This window comes from Ovis aries, chromosome X, assembly GCF_016772045.2.
Source record: "Ovis aries strain OAR_USU_Benz2616 breed Rambouillet chromosome X, ARS-UI_Ramb_v3.0, whole genome shotgun sequence".
Classification (NCBI taxonomy): Eukaryota; Metazoa; Chordata; class Mammalia; order Artiodactyla; family Bovidae; genus Ovis; species Ovis aries.
Genome location: NC_056080.1, coordinates 79,128,681 through 79,146,975, shown reverse-complemented (window position 1 = coordinate 79,146,975; position 18,295 = coordinate 79,128,681). Strand labels below are relative to the sequence as shown.

The 18,295-nt window shown below is 45.2% G+C and overlaps 1 pseudogene; it reads left to right on the top strand.

Annotated features, from left to right (window-relative positions):
* The window catches only part of LOC114112640 (protein EOLA1-like), a 28,971-nt pseudogene that overhangs the window by 2,542 nt on the left and 8,134 nt on the right, over positions 1–18,295 (top strand).

Here is an 18,295-nt window from a genome sequence, read left to right as displayed (position 1 = left end):
TCATTGGGCTCACCCTGTGCCATGTGAATAGCACGGACAGATAGAAAGAACACAGACTCGCAGTTCTCATTTGATTCTTTACTCCTGTGGAGTTCTGCTTTACTTCATCAGACCAGAAATCGACTTTTGATTACAAGAGAGGGCTTTTGAGTGCCCCTAGGGATCTGCCAGCTCAGGGATTTTGTTTGTGCTTGAGCAATGACACCACCCTTATGGCAGAAAGTGAAGAGGAACTAAAAAGCCTCTTGATGAAAGTGAAAGAGGAGAGTGAAAAAGTTGGCTTAAAGTTCAACATTCAGAAAATGAAGATCATGGCATCTGTCTCATCACTTCATGGGAAATAGATGGGAAATAGTGGAAACAGTGTCAGACTTTATTCTTTAGGGCTCCAAAATCACTGCAGATGGTGACTGCAGCCTTGAAATTAAAAGATGCTTACTCCTTTGAAGGAATGTTATGACCAACCTAGATAGCATGTTAAAAAGCAGAGACATTACTTTGTCAACAAAGGTCCGTCTAGTCAAGGCTATGGTTTTTCCAGTGGTCATGTATGCATGTGAGAGTTGGACTGGGAAGAAAGCTGAGCACCAAAGAATTGATGCTTTTGAAGTGTGGCGTTGGAGAAGACTCTTGAGAGTCCCTTGGACTGCAAGGAGATCCAACCAGTGCGTCCTAAAGGAGATCAGTCCTGGGTGTTCATTGGAAGGACTGATGCTGAGGCTGAAACTCCAATACTTTGGCCACCTCATGCGAAGAGTTGACTCATTGGAAAAGACCCTGATGCTGGGAGGGATTGGGGGCAGGAGGAGAAGGGGACGACAGAGGATGAGATGGCTGGATGGCATCACCGACTCGATGGACATGAGTTTGACTGAACTCTGGGAGCTGGTGATGGACAGGGAGGCCTGATGTGCTGCAATTCATGGGGTCGCAAAGAGTCGGACACGACTGAGCAACTGAACTGAACTGAACTGAACTGAATGGGACTGGATGCCATAATCATCATTTTTTTGAATGTTGTGTTTTAAGCCAGCTTTTTCACTCCCATCTTTCACCTTCATCAAGAAGCTCTTTTATTCCTCTTTGCTTTCTACTATTAGGGTGGTGTCATCTACATATCTGAGGTATTGATATTTCTCCCGGCAATCTTGAATCCAGCTTAAACTGGTACCCAAACAAATATATGTACATGCATGTTCCCAGGTTGTGCAAGTGGAAAGAGCCCACCTGCCAATACAGGAGGTGTAAGAGACATGGGTTTGGTCCCGGGGTCGAGAAGATTTCCTGGAGGAGAGTATGGCAACCCACTCCAGTACTCTTGCCTGGAGCGTCCCATGGACAAAGGAGCCTGGCGGGTTACCGTCTATGGAGTGACAAAGAGTGGGACACGAGTGAAGCGACTTAACACACACATGTTCATGCAGCACATCCAATAGCCAAAAGTGGAATAAGCTGAGATATCCCTGGTTGCTCAGTCAGTAAAGGATCCATCTGCAATGAGGGAGATCTGGGATCTTGCCTGAGATGAGAAGATGCCCTGGAGCAGGGAACGACTACTGACTCCAATATTCTGGCCTGCAGAGTTCCATGGAATGTTTATAGTGCATGGGATTGCAAACAGTCGGACACATTGAGAGAGAGAAATAATGGGAGACACACAAAAAGAGACACTGTGAGAGTCACACAGGGACACACACACACAGAGACACACAGTGAAAGGGACACACACACACTGAGAGTTAGCCATGCAAACTGAGAGAGACAGACCAACACACACACACAAACATACTGAGAAAGACACACACATGAAAGAGAGACACACTGTGAAAGAGTCAACACACAACATACAGAGACACAAACACACTGAGAAACACACACACTGAGAGAGAGAGAGACATCCACAGTGAGATGGAGAAATACACACTGAGAGACACACATGCTGAGAGAGTCTTAAACACTTTGAGAGAGTCACAAACATTGAGAGACACAAACAGAGACACATAGAGACACATAATGCAGAGACACACACAGACAGTCATACACATACAGAGAGAGACACACATGCACACTGACACACACAAACTGAGAACCAGATACTCTCACACTGAGAGGCACACACAAAGAGACACAGAGACACACACACTCAGAGAAACAAGCAAACACACACTGAGAGAATGACACAAACACTGAGAGAGACATACACACTGAGAGAGTCACAAACACTGAGAAACACACAGAGAGACACACAGGGACATGCAAACTGAGAGGGACAAACACACTGAGAGACACACACACTGAGAGAAATACACATACAGAGAGAGACACACACACGCATGCTAAGAACCAGACACACTCACAATTCGAGAGACACACTGAGAGAGACACATACTGAGAAAGAGAGAAAAACACACTGAGAGACACACATACTGAGAGAGACACACACAGATATTCAGAGACAAGCAAAATGACAGGGGCACACACACTGAGAGACACCCTCATCCAGGAAGAGACACACACTCCTGAGAGCAAGACACACACACACACACACACACACACACTGAGGGAGAGAAACTTAACCACAGAGAGTGAGACACACATTCACACACTGAGAGAGATACACACACACACTGAGAGGGAGACACACACAACTTACAGGGAGAGACACACACATTGAGAAACACATACAGACACCACCAAAGAGACCCACAGCACTGAGGCAGACACACAATGAGACAGAAACACACACATGGAGAGAGAGACACATTGGGAGACACACAAACAGAGACATTGTGAGAGTCACACAGAGACACACACACAGAGACACACACACTGAAAGGGACACACACACACTGAGAGTTAGCCATGCACACTGAGAGAAAGACAAACACACAAACACACACTGAAAAAGACACACACAAGGGAGAGACACTCACTTTGAAAGTGTGAACACACAACATACAGAGACACACACACTGAGAGAGAGAGACATCCACACTGAGAAGGAGAAACACACTGTGAGAAACACACACACTGAGACAGAGACACAAACATTGTGAGCCACACATAGTGACATAGAGTAACACACACAGAGAGACACACACATACACACACACACACTTAGAGACATACACATACAGAGAAAGACACACATACACAGTGAGAGAGAGACATCCACAATGAGAAAGAGAAACACACACTGAGAGATGCACATACTGAGAGACACACACACACACAGACCTAAATAATTAGAGTCACAAACACTGAGAGACACACACAGAGACACATAGAGACAGAAAATAGACAGACAAACACACTGAGAGTCAAAGAGATACAGAGAGAGACATAGGCACACTGACACACACACACTGAGAATCAGACACACTCACACTGAGAGAGACACACACAGAGACACACACACCCAAAGAGAGAGATGTACAAACACTGAGAGAGACACAGACACTATATGAGAGTAGACACACACACTGTGTAAGATTGAACACAAAATATACAGAAACACACATTCATTGAGAAAGACACACACACACACCATGACAGACAGACATCCACAATGAAAGAGAGAAACACACAGTGAGAGACACACACAGACACTGAGAGAGACATACAAACTCAGTCACACTCCATGAGAGACCCACACAGAGAGACATAGAGACACACACACTGAGAGTCATACCCATACAGAGAGACACACACACACACAGTGAAAGAGACATACACAGTGAGAGAGAGTAACATACACTGAGACACACCCAGAGACACATAGAGACACACACTGAGAGATACACAAACTGAGAGACATACCCTTAGAGAGAGAAAACAAAAACACGGACACACACACACACACTGAGAAACACACACACTGAGAGAGAGACAAAAACACACTGAGACACACACACAGAGACACAAAGAGACACGCAATCTTAGAGGGACACACACACACTGAGAGACATACACATACAGAGAGGCATACACACACACGCTAACAACCTGACACACTCACAATGAGAGAGACACACTGAGAGAGACACACACTGAGAGAGAGAAAAACACACTGAGAGACACACATACTGAGAGAGACACACAGAGACAGGCAAACTAACAGGGACACACACACTGAGAAACACCCTCATCCAGGAAGAGACACACACTCATGAGCACAAGACACAACACACACGGAGAGAAACTTAAACACAGAGAGTGAGACACACATTCACGCACTGAGAGAGAGACATACACAACTTAGAGGAAGAGACACACACATTGAGAGACACACAAAGACACTACCAAGGAGACCCACAACACTGAGGCAGACACACAATGAGACAGAAACACACACATAGAGAGAGACACACACTGGGAGACACACAGAGACATTGGGAGAATCACACAGAGACACACTCACAGAGACACACACACTGAAAGAGACACACACACTGAGAGTTAGACATGCACAATGAGAGACACAGAAAACACACACACACTGAAAAAACCACACACAAGAGAGAGACACTCACTTTGAAAGTGTGAACACACAACATACAGAGAAACACACACACTGAGAGACAAACACACTGAGAAGAAACACATTGTGAGAGACAAACACACTGAGAGAAACATACACACTGAGAGAGACACGCACTCTGAGACAGACTCAGTAACACATAGAGGCACACACACTGAGACACACACACACACATTGAGACAAACAAATACAGAGAGACACACACACACACACACAGAGACATCCACACTGAGAGAGAGAAACAAACACTGAGAGACACACACATTGAGAGAGACTTAAATAATTCGAGAGAGTCACAAACACTGAGAGACACACACAGAGTGACATAGAGACAGACAACGGACAGACACACACACTGAGAGTCATACACATACAGAGAGAGACACACGCACACTGACACACAGACACACACTGAGAATCAGACACATTCACACTGAGAGAGACACACACACTAGATGAGACTAGACACACACATTGTGCAAGACTGAACACAAAACATGCAGAAACACACACTCATTGAGAAAGACACACAGTGCAACAGAGAGACATCCACAATGAGAGAGACACCCACATTGAGAGACACACACACTGAGAGACATACACATACATAGAGAGACACACACACACTGAGACACACACACACACACTGAAAGAGACATACACACTGAGAGAGAGTCACAAAAACTGAGAAACACACACAGACACATACAGACACACAACTGAGAGATACACACACTGAGAGACATTCCCTTACAGAGAAAGAAAAACAAAAACACAGACACACACACACACTGAGAACCAGACACACTCACACTGAGAGAGACACGCATACTGAGAGACACACACAGAGACACACAGAGACATGCAAACTGAGAGGGACACACACATTGAGAGACATACACATACAGAAAGAGGCAGACACACACATGCTAAGAACCAGACACACTCACAATGAGAGAGACACACTGAGAGAGACACACACTGTGGGAGAGAGAAAAACACACTGAGAGACACACATACTGAGAGAAACACACAGAAACACACAGAGACAGGCAAACTAACAGGGACACACACACTGAGAGACACCCTCATCCAGGAAGAGACACACACTCCTGAGAGAAAGACACACACACACACACACACACACACTGAGGGAGAGAAACTTAAACACAGAGAGTGAGACACAAATTCACACCTTGAGAGAAAGAGACACACACAACTTACAGGGGGAGATACACACATTGATAAACACACACAGACACTATGAAAGAGACCCACAACACTGAGGCAGACACACAAGGAGACAGAAACACACATGGAGAGAGAGAGACAGTGGGAGACACACAAATAGAGACATTGTGAGAGTCACACAGAGACTCACACAGAGAGACACACACACTGAAAGGGACACACACACACTGAGAGTTAGCCAGGCACACTGAGAGAGACAGATACACAAACACACACACTGAAAAAGACACACACAGGAGACAGACACTCACTGTGAAAGTGTGAACACAAAACATACAGAGACACACACACTGAGAGAGAGAGAGACAACCACACTGAGAAGGAGAAACACACAGTGAGAGACACAGACAGACACTGAGGGAGCCATACACACTCAGAGTCACAAATCATGAGAGACCCACAGAGAGAGACACAGAGACACACACACTGAGAGACATACACATACAGGGAGACACACACACACTGAGAGACACACCACACTGAAAGATACATACACAGTGAGAGAGCATCACAAACACTGAGAAACACACACAGAGACACATGCAGACACACAACTGAGAGATACACATACTGCGAGATATACCCTCATATATAGAGAAACACAAAAACACAGACACATACACACTGAGAACAACACAGACTCACACTGAGAGAGACACACACGCTGAGAGAGACACACACAGGGAGAAAGACATACACACTGAGAGAAAGTCACAAACACTGAGAAACACACACACAGACACATATAGACACACAATTGAGAGTTGCACACACTGACAGACATACCCTTAGAGAGAGAGAAAAACAAAAACATGGACACACACATACCCTTAGAACAAGACAGAGTCACATTGAGAGTGACACACATACTGAGAGAGACACACACATGGAGAGAGACATACATACTGAGAGTCACAAACACTGAGAAACACACACACAGACACACAATTGAGAGATACACACACTGAGAGACATACCCTTACAGAGAGAGAAAAACAAAAAAGAGGACACACACACACTCTGAGAACATGACAGACTCACACTGAGAGAGATTCACACACTGAGAGAGATACACACATGGAGAGAGACATACACACTGAGAGACAGTCACAAACACTGAGAAATACACACAGAGACACATACAGACACAATTGAGAGATACACACACTGTGAGATATACCCTTAGAGAGAGAGAAAAACAAAAACACAGAAACATACACACACGGAGAACAAGACAGACTCATACTGAAAGACACACAAATACTGACAGAGACACACACACTGAGAGACATCCACAAACATGCTAAGAACCAGACACACTCACAATGAGAGAGAGACACACTGAGAGAGAGAGAAAAGCACACTGAGAGACCCACATACTGAGAGACACACATACTGAGACACACACAGAGACACACAGAGAAAGGCAAACTGAAAGCGACACACACACTGAGAGACACCCTCTTCTAGGAAGAGACACACACTCCTGAGAGTAAGACACACACACACACACACACACACACTGAGGGAGAGAAATGTAAACACAGAGAGCGAGACACACATTCACACTCTGAGAGAGACACACACACTTAGAGAGAGACATGAACAACTTTGAGGGAGAGAAACACACAGAGACAGCACCAAAGTGACCCACAACACTGAGGCAGATACACAATGAGACAGAAACACCCACATGGAGAGAGAGAGACACACTTGGAGACACACACACAAAGACACACACACTGAAAGGGGCATACACAGAGAGTTAGACATGCACACTGAGAGAGACAGATAAGCACACACACACACACACTGGGAAAGACACACACAAGAGAGAGACACTCACTTTGAAAGTGTGAACACACAACATACAGACACACACACATACTGAGAGACGCACACACTGAGAGACAGAGAGATATCCACACTGAGAAGTAGAAACACACTGTGAGAAACACACACACTGAGAGGAACTTACACACTGAGAGAGACACACAAACTTTGTGAGCCACACATAGTGACACATAGAGACACAAACACAAAAACACACACACAAACACACACACTTAGAGACATACACATACAGGGAGAGACACACACACTGAGAGAGACTTAAATAATTCGAGAGAGTCACAAACACTGAGAAACTCAGAGACCCATAGAGACAGACGACGAACAGACACACATGCTGAGAGTCATACACATACAGAGATACACACACACACGGACACACACACACACTGAGAACCAGACACACTCACACTGAGAGAGACACACACAGACACAGAGACACATACTCAGAGAGAGAGGCACACACACTGAGAGAGAGACACACACACTGAGAGATACCCTGATCCAGGAAGAGACACACACTCCGGAGAGCAAGTCTCACACACACACACTTAGGGAGAGAAACTGAACCACAGAGAGCGAGATGCACATTCACACACTGAGAGAGAGACATACACAACTTAGTGGGAAAGACACATATTGAGAAACACACACAGACACTAACAAAGAGACTCACAACACTGAGGCAGACACACAATGAGACAGAAACACACATGGAGAGGGAGACACACTGTGAGACACACAAACAGAGACATTGTGAGAGTCACACAGAGACACACACTGAGAGACATTGTGAGAGACACACACTGAGAGACACACAATGAAAGGGACACACATGCTGAGAGTTGGCCATGCACACTGAGAGAGACAGACACACAAACACATACACTGAAAAAGACACACACAAGAGACAGATACTCACTGTGAAAGTGTGAACACACAACTTACAGAGACACGCACACTGAGAGACACATACACTGAGAGAGAGAGACAACCACACTGAGAAGGAGAAACACACAGTGAGAGACACACACAGACACTGAGAGAGACAAACACTCAGAGTCACAAACCATGAGAGACCCACACAGAGAGATATAGAGATACACACATTGAGAGACACACACACTGAGTGACATACACATACAGGGAGAGACATACACACACTGAAAGAAACATACACACTGAGAGAGAGTCATGAACACTGAAAACACACACACACACATACAGATACAAAACTGAGCGACACACACTAAGAGACATACCCTTACAGAGAGAGAAGGAGAAACACACTGTGAGAGACATACACACTGAGAGAAACATACACACTGAGATAGAGACACAAACATCATGAGCCACACATAGTGACACATAGAGACACACACACAGATACACACACACACACACACACTTAGAGACAGACACATACAGAGAGTGACACATACACACACACACTAGGAGAGAGAGACATCCACACTGAGAGAGCGAAACACACACTGAGAGACTTAAATAATTCGAGAGAGTCACAAACTCTGAGAGACAAACAGAGAGACACATAGAGAGACACAGCAGACAGACACACAGTGAGAGTCATACGCATACAGAGAGAGGCACACACACACTGAAACACAAACACACACTTAGAATCAGACACATTCACACTGAGAGAGACACACACAGAGAAACACAGAGACACACACTCTCAGAGAGAGAAGCACAAACACAGAGAGAAACACACTGAGAGGCACACTCAAACTAAGAGTGACACACAACACTATATGAGAGTAGACACACATACTGTGGGAGATTGAACACAAAACATACAAAAACACACACGAATTGAGAAACACACACACACACTGCAAAAGAGAGACATCCACAATGAGAGAAACACATAGTGAGAGACACACACAGACACTGAGAGAGACATACACACTCAGTCACATACCATGAGACCCACACAGAGAGACATAGAGACACACACATTGAGAGACACACATTGAGAGGCACACACTGAGAGACATACACATACAGAGAGAGACACACAAACACTGAGACACACACACACACACTGAAAGAGACATACACACTGAGAGTCACAAACACTGAGAAACACACACAGAGACACATACAGACACACAACTGAGAGATACACACACTAAGAGAAATACCCTTACAGAGAGAGGAAAACAAAAACATGGACACACACACACACTTAGAACCAGAGAAACTCACACAGAGAGACACACATTCTGAGAGAGAGAGAGACAAAAACACACTGAGAGACACACACAGAGATACGCACTCAGAGAAAGAGGCACACACACTGAGAGAGAGAGAGACACACACTGAGAGAGAGAGAGAAAAACAGACTGAGAGCCACACATACTGAGAGACACACACAGAAACACACAGAGACATGCAAACTAACAGGGACACACACATTGAGAGACACCCGCATCCAGGAAGAGACAAACACTCCTGAGCACAAGACACACAAATAAACACACTGAGGGAGAGAAACTTAAAGACAGAGAGCGAGACACACATTCACACATTGAGAGAGATACACACACACTGAGAGACATGCACAACTTCGAGGGGGAGACACACACATTGAGCAACACACAGACACTACAAAAGAGATGCACAACACTGAGGCAGACACAAAATGAGACAGAAACACACACATGGAAAGAGATACACTGGGAGACACACAAACAGAGACATTGTGAGAGTCCCAGAGACACACACAGAGACACACACACTGAAAGGGAAACACACACCCTGAGATTTATCCAGGCACACTGTGAGACACACACACACACACACACACACACACACACACACACTGGGAAAGACATACAAGAGAGAGACACCAACTGTGAAATAATGAACACACAACATACAGAGACACACACACTAAGAGAGAGAGACATCCACACTGAGAAGGAGAAACACACTGTGAGAGACACAGAAACTGAGAGAAACATACACTGTGAGCCACACTCAGTGACACATAGAGACACACACACAGACACACACACACTTAGAACATGCAAATACAGATAGAGAAACAGACACACACTGAGAGAGAGAAACAGACACACACTGAGAGAGAGACACACACACTGACAGACTTAAACACTTCAAGAGAGTCACAAACACTGAGAGACACACAGAGACCCATAGAGACACACAATGAACAGACACAACACACACACTGTTAGTCATATACATACAGAGAGAGAGACTCACGCACACTGACACACAAACACACACTGAGAACCAGACATATTAACACTGAGAGACACACAAAGACACATACACACCAAGAGAGAGGCACACACACTGAGAGACAGACAAATGCACTGAGAGAGATATACACACTGAGAGAGTGTCACAAACCCTGACAAACACACACAGAGACGCATACAGACACACAATTGACAGATACACACACTGAGAAACATACCCTTACAGAGAGAGAAAAACTAATACGGGCACACACACCCTGAGAAAAAGACAGACTCACACTGAGAGAGACACACACTATCTGAGAGTAAACACACACATTGTGCATGATTGAACACAAAACATAGAGAAACACACCCTCATTGAGAAAGACACACACAATGTGAAAGAGAGACATCCAAAAACAGAGAGAGAAACACACAGTGAGGGACACACACAGACACAGAGAGAGACATACACTCAGAGTCACACCCCTTGAGAGACACACACAGAGAGACATAGAGACACACACATTGAGAGACACACACAGAGACACACAGAAAGGCAAACTCACAGGGACACACATACTGAGGGACTTACACATACAGTGGGAGAAACACGCATTCCTGGGAGCAAACAAACACAGAGACTCAGACACACTCACACTGAGAGATACACACACACTGAGACAGACACACACATTCAGAGACTCAAAACCCACTGAGACACACATGCAGAGACACGCGGAAAGGCAAACTGAGAGAGACACACACTGAGAGACATACACATAAGGAGGGAGAAACACACACACACACCATGAGAACCAGGCACACTAATAATGAGAGAAACACACTGACAGAGAAACACTGAGAGAGATACAAAAACACAATGAGAGAGACACACTGAGAAAGACACACACTGAGAGAGACAGAAAAACACACTGAGAGACAAACATACAGAGAGATACACACAGAGACAGGCAAAATGACTGGGACACACACACTGAGAAACACAATCATGCAGGAAGAGTCACACACTCCTGAGCGCAAGACACACAAAAAGACCTGAGAATCAGACACACTCACACTGAGAGAGACAACACACTGAGACAGACACACACATTCAGTAAGTCAAAACACACTGAGAGAAACACACAGAGACACACAGAGACAGGCAAACTGACAGGACACACACACTGAGAGACACCCTCATCCAGGAAGAGAAACACTCCTGAGAGCAAGACCCGCAAACACTGAGAATCAGACACACTCACACTGAGAGGGTCACAAGCACTGAGAGTCAAAACACACTGAGAGACACACACATACAGTGGGAGAAATACTGACCCACACTAAGAACCAGGCACACTCACAATGAGAGAGACACACTGACAGAGACACACACTGAAAGACACAAAAACACACTGAGAGACACACATCCTGAGAGAGACACACACTGAGAGAGTGTTAAAAACACATTGAGAGAAACACACAGAGAGACACAGACAGGCAAACATACTGGGACACACACACTGAGAGACATACACATATAGCTGGAGAAACACACATTCCTGAGAGGAAACAAACACAAACACTAAGAATCAGACACACTCACAATGAGAGAGACACACACACTGAGAGAGACAAACACATTCAGACTCAAAACACACTCAGAGACACACACAGAGACACAAAGAAACAGGTAAACTGAGACAAACACACACACTGGGAGACATACACGTACACAGGGAGAGACACTCACACACTAACAACCGGCACGCTCACAGTTAGAGAGAATACCAGAGAGAGAAACACACTGAGAGACAGTGGAAAAACACACTGAGAGACGCACACAAACTGAGAGACACACACAGAGACACACAGACAGGCAAACACACAGGGACACATATACTGAGGGACTTACACATACAGTGGGAGAAACACGCATTCCTGGGAGCAAACAAACAAAAACACTGAGAATCAGACACACTCACACTGAGAGAGACACACACACTGAGAGAGACACAAATATTCAGAGACCCAAAACCCCTGAGAGACACATGAAGAGACATGCAGTGACAGGCAAACTGAGAGAGACACATACTGAGAGCCATAAATATACAGAGGAGAAACACACACACACTAAGAACCGGGCACACTCACAATGAGAGAAAAACACTGGCAGAGACACCCACTGAGAGAGGTACAAAAACACAATGAGAGAGACACACTGAGAAAGACAGACAGTGAGAGAGACAGAAAAACACACTGAGAGACACACATACTGAGAGACACACACAGAGACACACAGAGACAGGCAAATTGACAGGGACACACACACTGAGAGACACCCTCATCCAGGAAGAGAAACACTCCTGAGAGCAAGACACCCACAAACACTGAGAATCAGACACACTCACACTGAGAGAGACAACACACAGAGACAGACACACACATTCAGAGAGTTAAAACACACTGAGAGAAACACACAGAGACAGCAAACTTAGAGGGACTCACACTGAGAGGCACACACATATAGTGGGAGAAATACAGACACACACCAAGAACCAGGCTTACTCACAAAGAGAGAGATACACTGGCAGAGACACACACTGAGAGAGAGAAAAACACACTGGGAGACACACATCCTGAGAGAGACACACAGTGAGAGAGTGTTAAAACACACTGAGAGAAACAAAAGGAGACACAGAGACATGCAAACTGACAGGTAGACACACACTGAGACACATGCACATAAAGTGGGAGAAACACACACACAAAGAACCAGTACCACTCACAATGAGAGAAATACACTGACAGAGACACAGAGAGAGAGGAAGAGAGAGCCACAATTAGAACGACACACTCAGAGAAAGGCACACTGAAATAGAAAAACACACTGAGAGACACACTTGCTGAGAGACACACATACAGAGAGACAAGCCCCGAGACACAAAAGACACAGCAAACAGACAAGGACACACATACTGAGAGACACCGTCATCCAGGAAGAGTCACACACTCCTGAGCGCAAGACACACAAAAACCCTGAGAATCAGACACACTCACACGAGAGAGACAACACACTGAGACAGACACACATTCAGAGAGTCATAATACACTGAGAGAAACACACAGAGACACACAGAGACATGCAACTTGAGAGGGACACACACACTGAGAGACACACACATACCGTGGGAGAAATACAGACACACACTAAGAACCAGGCACACTCACAATGAGAGAGACACACTGACAGAGACACACACTAAAAGGGACAATAACACACTGAGAGACAAACATCCTGAGAGAGATACACACTGAGAGAGTGTTAAAAACACACTGAGAGAATCACACAGAGACACACAGACAGGCAAACTCACTGGGACACACACACTGAGAGACATACACATACAGCTGGAGAAACACACATTCCTGAGAGCAAACAAACAAAAAACACTGAGAATCAGACACACTCACATTGAGAGAGACACACACTGAGAGAGACACACACATTCAGAGACTCAAAACACAATGAGAGACATACAGAGAGACACAAGAAACACGGAAACTGAGACATACACACACACTGGGAGACTTACACATACACAGGGAGAAACACACACACACTAACAACCGGCACACTCACAATTAGAGAATCCCTGAGAGAGATACACACTGAGAGACAGTGAAAAACACACTGAGTGACGCACACAAACTGAGAGACACACACAGAGACACACAGAGACATGCAAACTCACAGGGACACACACACTAAGAGATATACGTATACAGTGGGAGAAACACACACCCCTGAGAGCAAAAAAACACAAACACTGAGAATCAGACACAATGACACTGAGACAGACACACACACTGAGACAGACACACACATTCAGAGACTCAAAACCCACTGAGAGACACATGCAGAGACACGCAACGATATGCAAACCCAGACAGACACATATTGAGAAACATACACATACAGAAGGAGAAACACACACACATACTGAGAACCAGGCACATTCACAATGAGAGAAACACACTGACAGAGAAAAACACTGAGAGAGATACAAATACACAATGAGAGACACAATAAGAAAGACACACACTGAGAGAGTCAGAAAAACACACTGAGAGACACACATACTGAGAGACACACACAGAGACAGGAAAACTGACTGGGACACACACACTGAGAGACGTCCTCATCCAGGAGAGAAACACTCCTCAGAGCAAGACACCAGCAAACCCTGAGAATCAGACACACTCACACTGAGAGAGACACAAGCAATGAGAGAGAGTCAAAACACACTGAGAGACACACAGAGAGACACACAATCTGAGAGACACACACACACTGAGAGACATACACATACAGTGGGAGAAACACACACTCATGAGAGCAAACAAACACAAACACTGAGAATCAGACACACTCACACTGAGAGAAACACACACTGAGAGAGACACACTTCTTGAGAGAGACAAACACAGAGTGTGTCAAAACACACTGAGAGACACACACATACAGAGAGACACACACAGAGACACACAGAGGGGCAAACTCCTGGGACACACACATTCAGAGACATACACATACAGTGGGAGAAACACACACTCCTGACAGCAAACAAACACAAACACTGAGAATCAGACACACTCACACTGAACAGACACACGCACACAGAGACATACACATTCAGAGACTCAAAACACACTGAGAGACTCATACAGAGACAGACAGACACACGCAAAATCAGAGAGACATACACACAGAGAGACATACACATACACTGGAAGAAACACACACACACTAAGAATCAGGCACACTCACAATGAGAGAGACACACTGACAGAGTCACACACTGAGAGACAGAGAAAAACAAAAGAGAGAGACACACTGACAGAGACACTCACTGAGAGAGAGACACACTGAGAGAGAGAGAAAAACACAGTGAGAGACACACATGCTGAGAGACACACATACAGAGAGACAAGGCCAGAGACACACAGACGGAGAAAACTGACAAGGACACACACACTGAGAGACACCCTCATCCAGGAAAAGTCACACACTCCTGAGTGCAAGACAAACACAACTCCTGAGAATCAGACACACTCACACTGAGAGAGACAACACACTGAGATAGACACACACATTCAGAGACTCAAACACACTGAGAGAAACACACAGAGACACAAAGAAACATGCAACCTCAGAGGTACACACACACTGGGAGACATACAAGTACACAGGGAGAAAAACACACACACACTAACAACCAGCACAGTCACAATTAGAGAGAATCCCTGAGAGAGATACACACTGAGAGACAGTGAAAAACACTCTGACTGGCGCACACAAACTGAGAGACACACACAGAGACACACAGACAGGCAAACTCACAGAGACACACATACTAAGAGATATACGCATACAGTGGGAGAAACATATACTCCTGAGAGCAAAATTAAAAAAAAAGACACCAAACACTGACAATCAGACAAACTCACACTGAGACAGACACACACATTCAGAGACTCAAATCCCACTGAGAGACTCATGCAGAGACACACAGAGACATGCAAAACCAGACGGACACACACTGAGAGACATACACATACAGAGGGAGAAACACACACACGTACACTGAGAACCAGGCACACTCACAATGAGAGAAACACACTGAAAGAGACACCCACTGAGAGAGATACAAAAACACCTTGAGAGACACACTGAGAAAGACACACACTGAGAGAGACAGAAAACCCAGTGAGAGACACACATAGCGAGAGACACACACAGAGACACACAGAGACATGCAAACTGACAGGGACACACACACTGAGAGACACCCTCATCCAGGAAGAGAAACACTCCTGAGAGCAAGACCCGCAAACACTGAGAATCAGACACACTCACACTGAGAGGGTCACAAGCACTGAGAGAGAGTCAAAACACACTGAGAGACACACACAGAGACACACAGCGACATGCAAACTGAGAGGGACACACACACTGAGAGACATATACATACAGTGGGAGAAACACACACTCCTGGGAGCAAACAAACACAAACACTGAGAATCAGACACACTCACACTGAGAGAGACACACACACTGAGAGAGACATACTTATTGAGAGAGACACACAGACAGAGAGTCAAAACACACTGAGAGACACACACATACAGAGAGACATACACAGAGACACACAGAGAGGCAAACTGACTGGGACACACACACTCAGAGACATGCACACACACTCAGAGACATACACACACACTCAGAGACATACACATACAGAGGGAGAAACACACTCCTGGGAGCAAACAAACACAAACACTGAGAATCAGACACACTCACACTGAGCGAGACACACACACACACAGAGACACACACGTTCAGAGACTCAAAACACACTGAGAGCCTCATACAGAGACACAAAGTAATGTGTAAAGTGAGACATACACACACACTAGGAGACATACACGTACACAGGGAGAAATGCACACACACACTAACAACCGGCATGCTCACAATTAGAAAGAATCCCTGAGAGAGATACACACTGAGAGACAGTGAAAAACACACTGAGTGACGCACACAAACTGAGAGACACACACAGAGACACACAGACAGGCAAACTCACTGGGACAAACACTCTCAGAGACATACACATACAATGGGAGAAACACACATTCCTGGGAGCAAACAAACACAAACACTGAGAATCAGACACACTCACACTGAGAGAGACACACATATTCAGAGACAGAAAACCCACAGAAAGACACATGCAGAGACACGAAGAGACAGGAAAACTAAGAGAGACACACACTGAGAGACATACACATACAGAGGCAGAAACACACACACAAACCTTGAGAATCAGGCACACTCACAATGAGAGAAACACACTGGCAGAGACACACACTGAGCGAGGTACAAAAACATAATGAGAGAGACACACTGAGAAAGACACACACTGAGAGAGACAGAAAAACACACTGAGAGACACACATACTGAGAGACACACACAGAGACACAGAGACAGGCAAACTGACAGGGATACACACACTCAGAGACACCCTCATCCAGGAAGAGAAACACTCCTGAGAGCAAGACATCCACAAACCCTGAGAATCAGACACACTCACACTGAGAGAGACAACACACTGAGACAGACACACACATTCCGAGAGTCAAAACACACTGAGAGAAACACACAGAGACACGTAAACTGAGGGAAATATACACTGAGAGACACACACAGAGACACGTGAACTGTGAGGGAAACATACACTGAGAGAAACACACATGCAGAGAGACACACACACAGACACACAGAGAGGCAAACTCACGGGGACACACACACTCAGAGACATACACAGACAGTGGGAGAAACACACATTC